Here is a 13,516-nt window from a genome sequence, read left to right on the forward strand (position 1 = left end):
GACTGAGTATGTCTAGAGTTATTTCTGCATCTTCTAATCTATTCCCCTGATCCTCAGGTCTGTTCTTTTGTCAGTACCATGCTGTTTTTATCACAGTAGCTTTGTAGTATAGGTTCAAGTTGGGGATTGTCATACCCCCTCCCATGTCTGTGTTGCTTAGAATTGCTTTTGCTATTCTAGGTCTCTTGTGGTTTCAAATGAAATTTTGCATTTATTTCTCTAGTTCTGTAAAGTATATTGTTGGAATTTCAATCAGCATTGCATTAAATCTGCATTGCATTAAATAGTAGTTTTGGAAGTATGGCCATTTTCACTATATTTGTTCTTTGTAGCCGGAGCAAGGGATGGCTTTCCATTTTCTTATATCCTCTTTGATTTCTTTTTTCAGAATGCTGTAATTTTCAGTGTAGAGGACTTTTGCTTCTTTTGTTAGATTGATTCCTAGATATTCCATTTTTGGGAATGCTATTTTAAAAGGAATTGTTTTCCTAATTTCTCTCTCAGTGAGTCTGTCATTTGTGTATAAAAAGGTGATTGATTTTTGAGTGTTGACCTTTTTTTTTTTAGTACCAGGGATCAAACTCGGGTCCTTCCACTTGCGAGCCAGGCGGTGGAACCAATGAGCTAAATCCCCAGCCTCCAGAGAGTTGACCTTTTGTGTTGACCTTGTATCCAGCTACTCTACTGAATCTGTCAATTATGTCTAGAAGTCTTGTGGCGAACTTTTTGCGTCTTCTATGTAAAGTGTCATACCATCAGCAAATAATGACAGTTTAACTTCTTCCTTTCCTATCTTTATTCCTTTTATTTCTTTCTCTCTTCTAATTACTGTGGCTAATGTTTCCAGAACTATATTGAACAGGAGTGGTGACAGTGGGTATCCCTGTCTTGTTCCTGATTTTAGTATGAACGTTTTCAGTTTTTGACCATTTAGTATGATATTGGCTTTTGGTTTTTCATAGATAGCCTTAATCAGGTTGAGAAAAGACCTTCTATTCCAATTTTCGGTAGGGTTGTTTTCATGCATGGGTGTTGGATTTTGTCAAATGCCTTTTCTGAATCTATTGAGATGATCATATGGTTTTTGTCCTTGACTCTGTTAATATAGTGTATTCCATTTATTGATTTACAAATGTTGAACCACCCTTGCATCCCTGGGATAAATCTGACTTGGTCAGGGTGTATGATCTTCTTGATGACCCTCTGTATTCCGTTTGCCAGTATCGTGTTGAGGATTTTTGCATCTATGTTCATTAGCGAGATTGGCCTATAGTTCTCTTTTTTGGTTGGCTCTTTCCCTGGTTTTGAAATCAAAGTAACACTTGCTTCCAGGAATGAATTTGGAAGCCTTGCTTCCCTTTCCATTTCCTTGATGAGTTTAAAGTGTAATGGTGATAGTTCTTCTTTAAATGTCTTGTAGAATTCAGCAGTGAAGCCATCAGGACCTGGGCTTTTCTTTGTTGGTAAATTTTTTATTACATTTTCAATTTCCCTCATTGTAATTGGGATGTTTAGAATTTCTATATCTTCTTCATTTAACTTTGGCAATTCGTATGTATCTAGGAATCGGTTGATTTCTTCTGTGTTTTCCATTTTACTAGAGTACAGGTTCTTGAAGTAGGTATTGATGATCCTCTGGATTTCTGCTGGATCTGTTGTGACTTCACCTTTCTCATTCTTAATTGCATGGATTTGAGCCTTTTCTTTTCTCTTTTTGAGAAGGTTGGCTAAAGGTTTATCGATTTTATTTATTCTTTTGAAAAACCAACTCTGATTCATTAATTTTTTGTATCATTCTTAGTCTCATTGCATTGATTTCTGCTCTGATCTTTATAATTTCCTTTCTTGTACGAGCTTTGGGTTTGTTATGTTCTTCTTTTTCTAGGAGCTTGAGGTTCTGCATTAGGTCATTTATTTGAGTTCTCTCTGTTTTCCTAATATGGGCATTCACTGCTATGAATTTCCCACATAGAACTGCTTTCATTGTGTCCCATAGATTCCTATATGTTGTACTGGCATTATCATTTACTTGTAGAAACTGTTTAATTTCTTCTTTAATTTTCATTCAGCTGAAAAGCAGCTGAAAAGAATGTGTATTTCTTCAATTTTCCATTGATTGTTCAGGAGGGTGTTATTCAGTTTCCACGTGTTTGTGGGGCTTTTGCGGTCTCTTATGTTATTGATCTCCAATTTTATTGCACTATGATCTGATAATATACAGGGGGTAACTTCAGTTCTTTTACATTGACTTAGACATGTCCTATGAGCTAGCATGTGGTCTATTTTGGGGAATGACCCATGTGCAGCCAAAAAGAATGTGTATTCTGATTGTGTGGGGTGGCACACTCTCTAAACATCTATTATGTCCATTTGTTCAATAGCTTGGTTCAGTTCTAGAATTTTGTTGTTAATTTTTTGTCTAGATGATGTGTCTATTTGTGATAGTGGGGTATTGAGGTCCCCCAGTACAACTGTGTTAGTGCTTATTCGGTTTTTCGTGTCCATTAATATTTTTTTGCATAGTTGGGGGCATTTGTATTTGGTACATATATATTTATGATTGTCATCTCTTCCTCTTGGATTGTTCCCTTCAGAAGGATGTAGTGACCATCTTTGTCTCCCTTGATTAGTTTTGGTTTGAAATCTACTTTGTCTGCAAATAAGATTGCTACCCCTGCTTTTATCCAGGTTCCTGTCACATGGACAACTGTTTTCCATCCTTTTACTTTCAGTCTATGAATTTCTTTTTGAGCTAGGTGTGTTTCTTGTATACAGCATATTGTTGGATTTTGCTTCTTACCCCATTCTGCCAGTCTACTTCTTTTGATTGGTGAATTGAGGCCATTAACATTGATGGTTATAATTGATAGATATTGACTCATCCTTGTCATGTTTTACTGTTGTTGGCTCTTTTATTTTTTATTTTTCCTCCTTTCCCTTTAGTTTCTTGCCTTGCCTGGTGGCTTTCCTCTGTTGGGCCTTATGGAGTTGTGGGGCTCATTGTCTTTTTCTAGGGTATTGTTTAGAATTGCTTGGAGTGCTGATTGGGTGTTCAGGAAATTTCTCAGGTGTTCTTTGTTGTGGAAGTATCTAATTTCCCCATCGATGTTGAAAGATAATTTTGCAGGATACAACAGTCATGGTTGGAAGTTATTTTCTTTTAGGGCTTGAAATACTTCACTCCAGGCTCTCCTTGACTTGAGGGTTTGCATTGAGAAGTCTGCTGTGATTCTGATGGGCTTTCCTTTGTATGTGATTTGTTTCTTTTCTCTAACTGCTTGTAGGATTTTGATCTTCTGATGGGTTTCTGGGATCTTGACTATTATATGTCTAGGTGTAGATTTTTCTTTGATCATGACTAGTTCTGGTTCTATATGCCTCACTTATCTGTATGTCCAATTCTCTACCTCTGTCTGGGAAGTTTTCAACTATTACTTTTGTGAACTTTTTTTAATGTAAATTGTACTTTTGCCTGCTTTTTCCGTGAACTCCTATCAGACTTATGCTATTCTTCCTTGCATCATCTAGCAGCTGCTGGATTGACTTCTCGTGGTCCCTTAATATTTTTTTTTTTACAGGGTTCAAACTCAGGAACTTGCACTTGCAAGGCAGGCACCAGAACCACTTAGCTAAATCCCTGGCCCTAGTCCCTTACTATTTTTAAGAAATCTCTGTTTTTCTGGTCATTAACTGCAATCTTGTCTTCTATATCTGATACTCTATCTTCACAGCCCCTTAATCTGCTGTGAATACTTTCAGTGGAGTTTTCAATGTCCTGAATATCTGTTTGAATCTGTTTCATGGATTCCATTTCTTTCTTATGTTGGGTGATCATGGTTTCCTTTTTTTTTTTTTTTTTTTTTTTTTGGTACCAGGGATTGAACTTGGGTCCTTGCACTTGCGCAGCAGGTGGCAAAACCACTGAGCTAAATCCCCAGCCCTCCATTTCTTTCTCTTTTTTTTTTCCTCCATTTCTTTCTTATGCTAGGCATTCATGGCTTTCAGCATGTTTTGGGGCTCATCTTTTTTTTGTTGTTTTTTTTTTTTGTACTGGGGATCAAACTCGGGTCCTTGCGCTTGCAGGGCAGGTGGTGGAATCACTGAGCTAAATCCCTGGCCCCTATTTTTTTTTTTATCTGTTTCTGTTCTAATGCCTCTAATCATGTCTTTCACTCTGCTCATCATCTCTGTAGTTATCTGGGAAATTATTTCTGCTTTGGATTTTTCTACAGCCTCATTCATCTGTTTTGTTACTTCCTGTGCTATCAGTTCAGGATGTCCAGGTGTTTGTTTATCAGACTTCTCCACCTCATTTCCCCCAGACTTTGCCTTTGGTGTGGTGGAAGTCTGAGTTTGTGCCTTGCTTGAATGTCTTCTCATTTTTGTTTTTGGTACTGTCCTTGGTTTAATTCCTGTGTTGATATTTCAAAATTGCTTATTGTATCTTTGTTGCTTGTATCTAGAACCCTTATAGAATGATTGTTTGTCAGAGGCGTCTTCCAGATATAGCCGGTCTTTAAGTTTTGAGTCTCTAATGACTCTGAGGCTATCTCATTTTCATTATACAAGGAAGGACTACTGATTAGATCAATCACAACACCTTAGCCCAAGTGATACAATCAGCAATACCATAGCATCAAGCGAATCTTAGAAAATAACAATTTGTGGTAGTTATTAATCTATCACATTTAACTGTGTGGATTAAATCAAAATTGAGGACCAGCCCAACATATGTTTATAGTGAATAAAGTCTTCAATATAGCAACTTATAGATACAGAGAGAGAAGAGAAAAGACAAAAGAAGAGAAAAATAAAAATTTGAAGAGTAGGAAAAAATAAAAATTAAAAATAAGAGCAAAATAATTTGAAGATAACCAATAAAAAATAAAAATGGGGCTGGGGATTTAGCTCAGTAGTTGTGCCACCTGCCTTGCAAGTGCAAGTACCTGAGTTTGATCCCCAGTACCAAAAAAATAAGAAATAAATAAAGAAAAGAAAAGAAAAGAAAAAGAAAAATGAAGGTCCTCCTTCAGGGTATGTCTCTGTTGTCACAATAGACAAAGTGGGCAGCAGTGTGCAGATATAAGTCAATGAGCCTCAGCAAGCCAGTAGCAGACCTGTGAGATTCAGGCAGATTTCTGGATGCAAGTCCCAAGTTGAGCTCCCTGTCTTCCTACAGGGTTGAACTCTGTAAGGTTGTACTGCAGGTTCCAGCTGCCCTTCCCCTGAAGATAGTCCAGGTTCTGATCAGAGGTGATGATCCCTCCAACTTACGAAGTATGGTGGTCTGTGCTATGTATTGTTTTAACTCTGTCATGTTATTTTCCTGCTGTTGACCTCCTTCTTTCTTTTTCTGTTTAATTTTTTGCCTTGTTTGTGGATTCATTTTGTTGGGTTTCATGGAGTCGTAATCCTTATTGTCTCTTTCTACAATATCCTTCAGAACACTTTGGAGTGCTGGTTTGGTGGTCATGAATTTCTTCAGGTGTTTGTCATGGAAGTATCTTATTTCTCCATCAATTTTGAAGGATAGTTTTACAGGGTACATCAATCTGGGTTGGAGGTTGTTTTCCTTTAGGGCTTGAAATACTTCACTCTAAGCTCTCCTTGACTTGAGAGTTTATGTTGAGAAGTCTGCTGTGATTCTGATGGTCTTTCCTTTATAAGTGATTTGTTTCTTTTCTCTAACAGCTTTTAATATTCTGTCCTTGTGTTGAATTTCTGGAATATTGACTATTATATGCCTTAGGAAAGATTTTTCTTTTGATCATGGCTAATTGGAGTCCTATATGCCTCACTTATCTGTATTTCAAATTCTTTTTCCTGTTTGGAAACTTTTCTACCATTACTTCTGAAAACAGATTTTTTATGTCATTTGCCCTATATCCTGGTTTTTCATTGACTCCAGTCAATCTTATGTTATTCTTCTTTGCATCATCTAGCAGCTGTTGGATTGATTTCTCATGTTCCCTTGCAATGTTTAAGAAATCTCTTTTTTCACGATCACTAACTGCAATCCTGTCTTCTATATCTGATATTCTGTCCTCACATTGGCTCATTCTGCTCAAAATACATTCAATAGCGTTTTTAATCTCCTGGATATGTGTTTGACTTGTTTCATAGATTCCATTTCTTTCCTATGCTGGCCGTTCATGGTTTCCTTCATGTTCCTGAGCTCCTCTATTTTTTTTATCTCTCTTTCATCCTGGTCACTATCTCTGTAGTTATCTGGGAAATTATTTCTTATTTGATTTTTTTCTAGAGCCTTGTTCATCTGCTTTGTTATTTCTGCTGTTACTGCTTCAGAGAGTCCAGCTGGGTGGCTTTGGATTGTTCCAGTTCATTGCCCACAGGGTTTGCCTTTGATTACTTCTCAGAAGCATCTTCCAGGTGTAGCTAGCTTTTGGGTTTTGAATCTGTTGCAGGATCCTACCTTTTCAATTTATTCAGGATGAGAAGTTTCTGCCTACTTGGCCCAGCTGCTAGTTCTTTGGCACTGGCCTATAGGGTTTTTTTTTTTTAAAGATCCTTAGGCAATCTGAGTCTTGGTACACCAAGAAGAACAATTTTTTAACACAATTATGTCACCTTGGCTAAAGTAGTACAATCAACAATAACAACCGCATCAAATACAGCCTAGAAAATGACAAACTATAGCCCTTAATATGACAATTTTACCCTTGGGGAGAAGATTTAAAAGGAATAGGGGTAAAAAGCAGAAATAGAAAAAGAACAAGAGATTCAAAGCAAGGCTGGAGGATAAACTTTGGAAACTGGTGAAGAGAAAAGAAAAAAATAAAAACAAGACTAGAACAGAACAACAACAATAACAAAAAAAACTAGAAACCATGTTCAAACAATCAAGAAAAAATAAAACAAAACAAGAATTATAAAGGAAGTAAAAAAGAAAGAAAAAAGGAAAAAGAAAAAAAGAGGATTGGCGGCTGGGCGGGCGCAGGGCCTCCGGGCCGCAGGGGGCCACTGTGACCCGCCATGGCCCCGCCGCGCCGAGGGCGGGGTCGGGAGGTTTGGGGGAGAATCCGAAAGCGGAGTCAGCAGTGGGGTCCCGGCGCCCGAGCTGCCCCCACCCCGCCCGAGTCACGGAAGGAGCCGAGCGGCCCGCCACCCTGGTCCTCCATGAGGCCTGACTGCCGCGCCTCCCCCGCGTCCTAGCCGGAGCGCAGCTGCAGCGACCAGGAGGAGGAGCATATCGGACGGTTTCGATTGGGCTCCAGAACGAACGAGGCCCCTGAGAGCTCCACCTAGCTCACAGGATAAACTTCCCCAGCCGAACTCAGAGTCAGCAATAGCTAAGCCCCAAGTGGTTGTGGCTCCTATGTTGATATCTAAACTGTCTGCCAACGCCACCGAGTTTTACCCATCAGGTTATTCTGCTTATACAGAATCCTATGAGGATGGTTGTGAAGATTATCCTACTCTATCAGACTATGTTCGGGAGTTTTTGAATCATCTTACAGAGCAACCTGGCAGTTATGAAACTGAAACTGAACAATTTGCAGAGACCTGATACTTTGCAAGAACTTGTGGAACTCATGTACCAGCAAGCCACATCTAACCAAAATTTCTCTTACATGGAAGCTCGCCTGTGTAATTACCTGTCCCATCATCTGACAATAAGCCCACCGAGTGGCAACTTCTGCCAATTGCTACCTCAAAGATGTTGGACTGAATATGATGTTAAAGATCAAGCTGCAAAAGGGGATGAAGTGACTCGAAAACGATTTCATGTATTTGTACTCTTTCTGGGAGAACTTTATCTTAACCTGGAGATCAAGGGAACAAATGGACAGGTTACAAGAGCAAATATTCTTCAAGTTGGTCTGCATGAATTGCTGAATGCTCTCTTCTCTAATCCAATGGATGACAACTTAATTTGTGCAGTAAAATTACTAAAGTTGACAGTTTTGGAAGATGCTTGGAAAGAAAAATTAAAGACTGATATGGAAGAAATTATTCAGAGAATTGAAAATGTTGTCCTAAATGCAAACTGCAGCACAGACGTAAAACAAATGCTCCTGAAGCTTGTTGAACTCTGGTCAAGTAACTGGGGTACAGTTCATGCAACTTCAACATAGAGAGAAGCAACACCTGAAAATGATCCTAACTACTTTATGAATGAACCAACATTTTATACGTCTGATGGTGTTCCTTTCACTGCAGCTGATCCAGATTGCCAAGAGAAATATCAAGAGTTACTTGAAAGAGAGGAGTTTTTTCCATATTATGAAGAAAATGGAACAGATTTATCAGGGGCTGGTGATCCATACTTGGATGATATTGATGATGAGATGGACCCAGAGATTGAAGAAGCTTATGAAAAGTTTTGTTTGGAATCAGAGCATAAGCGAAAACAGTAAAGTTAAATTTCAGCATATCAGTTTTATAAAACAGTTTAGGTATGATGATTTAGCTGAACACAGGAAAGCAAGAACATGTGTCATACTTATACCAAATCAAGGATGTTGAGTTATGTTACTAATGTATACAACTTTAATTTTGTTTAACACTATCCGCCAAAATAAACTTTATTTCCTATAACTTAAAATGTGTATATATATATATAAAATAGTTTATTATGTACAGTTAATTCTACTGTTTCAGCTGCAATACAATCGATTTTGAAATTTAAAGAGAAAAAAACCCAAAAACATCCAATTCAAGGTGTCTCTACTGTCACTGTTCAACAATGTGAGCAAACAGAATCCAGACCCAAACCGATTAATCCCAGAAAGCTAGCTGCAGCTTCACAGTGGGGTAGTGGACAATCCCAGCCAGTCTGCCTCTTTAGTTTCCCTGAAGTTCAGGCCAGTTTCTGGCAATGAGGGTGGAACCTGATTCCTTGAGCCTACAACAGTCTATGTGTCTCCTGCCAGCTTGAACTCTGCTCCCTGACCTCCTGTTGACTTGAGCTCAGCACCGACACTGAGGCACCAGGAGCCACTAGATGGAGTCCATCCACAGCTGTTCTGAGTTCCAGGCTCAGTTGGCCCCTCTCCAAGATGGCTACCAGCCAATCACCCTCTCCTGGGTGAGGTCTGAACCTGGTCAACTCTGCAGCCCTAAAGTCCAGTGTGTCCGCTGCTCCATTCCACTGGTGTGTTTCTCTGTGGAGCCCTATGAGGTCACTAGCAGTCACCATGTGTTCAGCGTGCTGCTCCCTTGCGAAAAGTCTGGGCTCTGGGAGAGAGTGCTGCTTGGTTCCTCCCTCCTCTTCATTAAAGTCTCTCCACTCTTCCTGTAGACTTCATTTCTCTCCTCAGATCCTTCTTTGGTCCCGGGGACCCATTTGCCTCCTTCTCTTCCACTATATTCCAGTGTCAAGACACCAAATCTTGGAGAGGCTCTTTCTCTGCTGCTCACCACTCTGTCATCTTCCTGGAGGACACCTGGCTTTTTATATTTATACTTTCTATGACATTTCTTTCTTTCTTTTTTAGTCTGTTTATAGATCTCTCCCTGTCTAGAATGTCTTTTCTAGATAGCACTGTCTATCTCTATAGAGATAATAGTCCAAATACATTTCTGACTATGAACAGCCCGCAGAGTTAGTCCAAGTGTGACTGTGAAACCTCAACCAAACCAAACCATAAGATATAGGACTAGGGAAGCCAGGCATGGTGGGGCACACCTGTAATCCCAGCACTTGGGAAGCTTCGGCAGGAGGATCACTGTAAGTACAGGTCAGCCTAGGCTACATAATGAGTTCAAGGCCAGCATGAACTGCATAGTGAGACCTTATCTCAAAAAACAAAACAAAGGCAAAAGCAGTATATGCCCAGGGGACACTTAGTCTCTCTTAGCCAAAGGTATTGCCCAGCTCCAGCCTGTCCTTTTTGCACCCAGTGGTGCTATGCTGGCCAACCCCTGGGACTGTGGCCTACCTCTCCAAGACCAGCTCTGTGTCCTAATGTGGAGTAGGCCATTGGCCCACTCTGGTCAGCTCCCCCTGGGCCCTCTAGGAGACAGTAGAGTTCTTGGCTTTGGGGCCTCAGAGCCCTCAGCAGGGAGATGGTGGGGCTATCCATATTAATCCCCCTGAGAGAAGTACAGCCCCTCCCTAGGAGCTTCTCATCTGTGCTCCCACCTAGGGAAGCCAAAGGGCAAGTAGGAGCCAGCTCAGCAATGTCAGAGTAGCAACAGTCTCTGGGGTGTAGAGACTGGAGCTACTGTAGGCAGGGAATGGAGTTGAGTGCAGTCCTGGGCCATGGACATACACTGAGTGGTACTACCAGGTATATCTGGACATAGAATGTGCTGAGTTGCTGTCCAACATCAGAAGGATTTTTCTCTTCACCTATACAATCCTGTTCAACTACATCAATGAGTCAGGAACTGAATGAGCTTGTTGATGACATTTTGCTATTGGGTATGCCTCTCCCTCAGACAGGCCACCTATAGGCAAAGGGTCTTATACTCATATTTCATAGCCAGAAGCTTGGAGTTCATAAAACTCCTTCCCTTTCATCAGCAGTGTATCCATCAGGAGCTTTGTGACACTGTCCTGGAACATCTCTGTGTTTTTCCTCTTCAGGGTACACACACTGGCCACTTTCCTCTTGCTCTCCAGAAGCTGCTCCTGTCTATACAGGAAGCAAGGGTGCTTGAAATGAGTGTTTGGGTGTCACTGACCAAAGTGCCCTGTTCAATGTGGGCCACTTTCCAGAAGCCATGCATGTTGAGCTGCCCCACAAAGCTGGCCCTGTTGTGCTTACAGTACTAGCACAGAATCTCCTTGGCAAACTGGCCCAGCCCAAATGTGGAGCTATTCCTGTTCAGGCTCCAGCAGGTGAGCATGTCAGTGTGCACTCTGAGTCACTTGTGAGGGTCCACATCTTGGTCAGGAGGGCCAGAATGTGTCTGGGTCCCACCACACCAAAGCCCATAGACAGATCCATCTTGGGTAAGGCAGGAAGAGGTGGGATAACAGCCACAAAGTGGGGCTTGGGGCCAGGCTGCCACCAGGGCCTTGCTGCTGCAGCCACCACGCATACACACAGTCAGTCTCCACTTCCATGTTTCTTCTTAATTTATTTGACCTTTCCAAATAAACACTATCTGTGGGAAAGTCTTGTATAGCATAATGGTCTTAGGCTCCATGGGCTAGAGTTAGTCTAAGACTTCCAGGGGCACTGGGATTTGGTGAGTGGGACATGGTGACAGAGACTCAGGCTCCCACCAGCAGATACATCCCCTTCCACTGAGAGTCTCTGAAAAGGCATCTGCATGCTCCCTGTCATTAGGGAGGCCTGGTCACTGCACAAGAGGTTCCCAAGGCTCTGAGACTTGGCCCCTGAGAAGTGGAGGCTTACTGAAGAGTAGGTTGAGAAGGCAGTTCAATTTCGTCCAGTTCATCTGCACAGGCATCACCCCCACTGGAAGGCCCAGGGGACCCAACAAAGTGCTTACTGCTGCTTCCTCCTCAAACCTCAGGTGCCTGGGAAGAGCAGACCAGAAGCATCAAAGATGAGGTCTCCAATCTGGCACACTGGTTGCAGTCCTGGTCATGTGGGTTTTGGAGCACCATCACTGGCCAAAACAGGCAGAAGTGGGACTTTATCTTGGAAGCTCAAATCACCAATTAGCCTTTGAAGGGATGTTATGACCTAAACTGTGCCCTTCTTCCTACCTCCACAATTTATATGTTGAAGTCCTAACTCCTAGTACCTCCAAATATGGCTGTATTTTAAGACAGTACCTTTAAAGAGGCACCTAAGGTAAAAGGAAGCCATTAGAATGGGCCCTACTTCAATCTGACTGATGTCCTTAACAGAAAAGGAAATCAGAACATACTAAAAGGCAGAGATGGAAGGCAGCCATCTGCTAGCCATGAGAGGCCTCAGGAGAAACCAAACCTACCCCACTTTGATCTTGGACTTCTAGCCTCCAGGAAATAAATTCCTATGGTTTAAGCCATGCAGTGTGTAGTATTTTGCGATGGCAGTTCTAGCAGACCAATATAAGGAGAAGTGGGAAACTGAGAAACTGGATAGCAAACAAATCAGCTCAGGAAAGACTTGAGTCTTATCTCTGATAGGAGAATGGGTCTTTCCTTGGGAGAAAGGCAGGACACAAACAGAAAACCAGCACCATACTCATGAAGCCTAGAAAAAACCTAAAGATTTAGCAGTCTGACAGCAGTCAGAACAGCATGGGGGCTGCAACTAGTTGCTTAGGGAGGTTGAAGTCCTCAATTGTCACAGGCAGCCAACACGCAGTGAGGAGCAGTTTATGACTACAGGAAGCTATGGAACCCATTTTGCACCATGAGTTTGTGAAATCGGGATTAAAAAATTACCTCTTCAGTGTTTTCTCATGCAAACTTTCCTTCTATCATGTGATATTGAGTAAACTAAAACTATTTTCTTCCCTCTGTTTTTCTCAATTAACATCTGGTAGTATACTTGGAGTGCTGTTTCCTGAGTTAAGTAGTTAAGTATGTTAAGGAAACTTGGATCCTTGGTGCTGACCCATCAACACCTTGGGGAGATGTACTTTTTGGACAATTCAAAGGTGCTAGATCCCTAATTCAAAGAGGAACATTTCTCATGTTTGTTCATTCTAGTTCATATTTTCATTTAAATAAATCTTTTAGGTTAAGTTTACACTTTTTAAAAAGAGTTAGTTTTGAGAATTAAGACACAATACTAATACTATAGGAATTGGTGAGGTCTTGACTTAAAGCTTTCTTTGTAATATGATTTCCTTTAGGGTGTATTTTGCTAAGTGAAACCTGTTAAAAAAATTTTGTTAACTAAATTTTTTTCTTAAAATGAAGACTTTTTCACAATGACTGGCACAGATTATCTGCTCAGCAAACAGGAAGCAAAATGGGTGGTTGGCAAGAGTTCATTTTAATCCTAATAATATATTTTGGTGTGGATTTGAAAATAACAGTACATCAAATCTATGATCTCACTTCTAAGCATTGAGGCTAAAAGTCTAATAAAATGTTCAACAACAACAACAAAAAGATTTGGCAGTCTGCAATTCAAGGGAGAAATAATTCTACCTCAGGACTTGCAGATGCAGCTGTAACTCAATGTCATTCACCGTTAAGATGCGTCCCATTTTCCTTGCTTCTATTTGTACTCCCAAAAATACCTTTGATTGTGTGTACGTGTCTGTGTGTGTGTGGTACTGGGGATTTAACCTAGGGTCTTCACAGTGGATTCTGAGTTACAATCCCCAGCCTTTTTTTTTTTTTAATTTCTTAAGACAGAGTTTCACTAAGTTGCTAAACTGCCCAGGATGGGCTCAAACTTGCAGTCTTCTCTCCTCAGTCTACCAAATGCTGGGATTATAGGACTACACTTTCATACCCACCTACATTTGATTTTTTTTCTCACCCATGCCTCCCAGCAGGAGAGATGAAATGATTAAAGAAATTACACCAAGACAGTCCATTGTCCAAATATATCTTCTGAGAGTCTGGGTATAATAAATTACACCATTTTGCACAATATTTTAAATACTGGAATTTCTAGCCCTGTAAAGT

General features: G+C 40.8%; 2 pseudogenes; one reads left to right on the forward strand and one right to left on the reverse strand.

Moving 5' to 3' along the window:
• Positions 1–6,993: 6,993 nt before the first annotated feature.
• Positions 6,994–8,527, forward strand: LOC101718078 (polyadenylate-binding protein-interacting protein 1 pseudogene; annotated as a pseudogene).
• A 1,342-nt stretch (positions 8,528–9,869) lies between these two features.
• Positions 9,870–10,916, reverse strand: LOC101718412 (heat shock factor protein 1 pseudogene; annotated as a pseudogene).
• Between the last annotated feature and the right edge of the window lie 2,600 nt (positions 10,917–13,516).

This window comes from Heterocephalus glaber, unplaced genomic scaffold, assembly GCF_053883595.1.
Source record: "Heterocephalus glaber isolate CG9 unplaced genomic scaffold, H.glaber_assembly_v1.0 deba00000071, whole genome shotgun sequence".
Taxonomy (NCBI): domain Eukaryota; kingdom Metazoa; phylum Chordata; class Mammalia; order Rodentia; family Bathyergidae; genus Heterocephalus; species Heterocephalus glaber.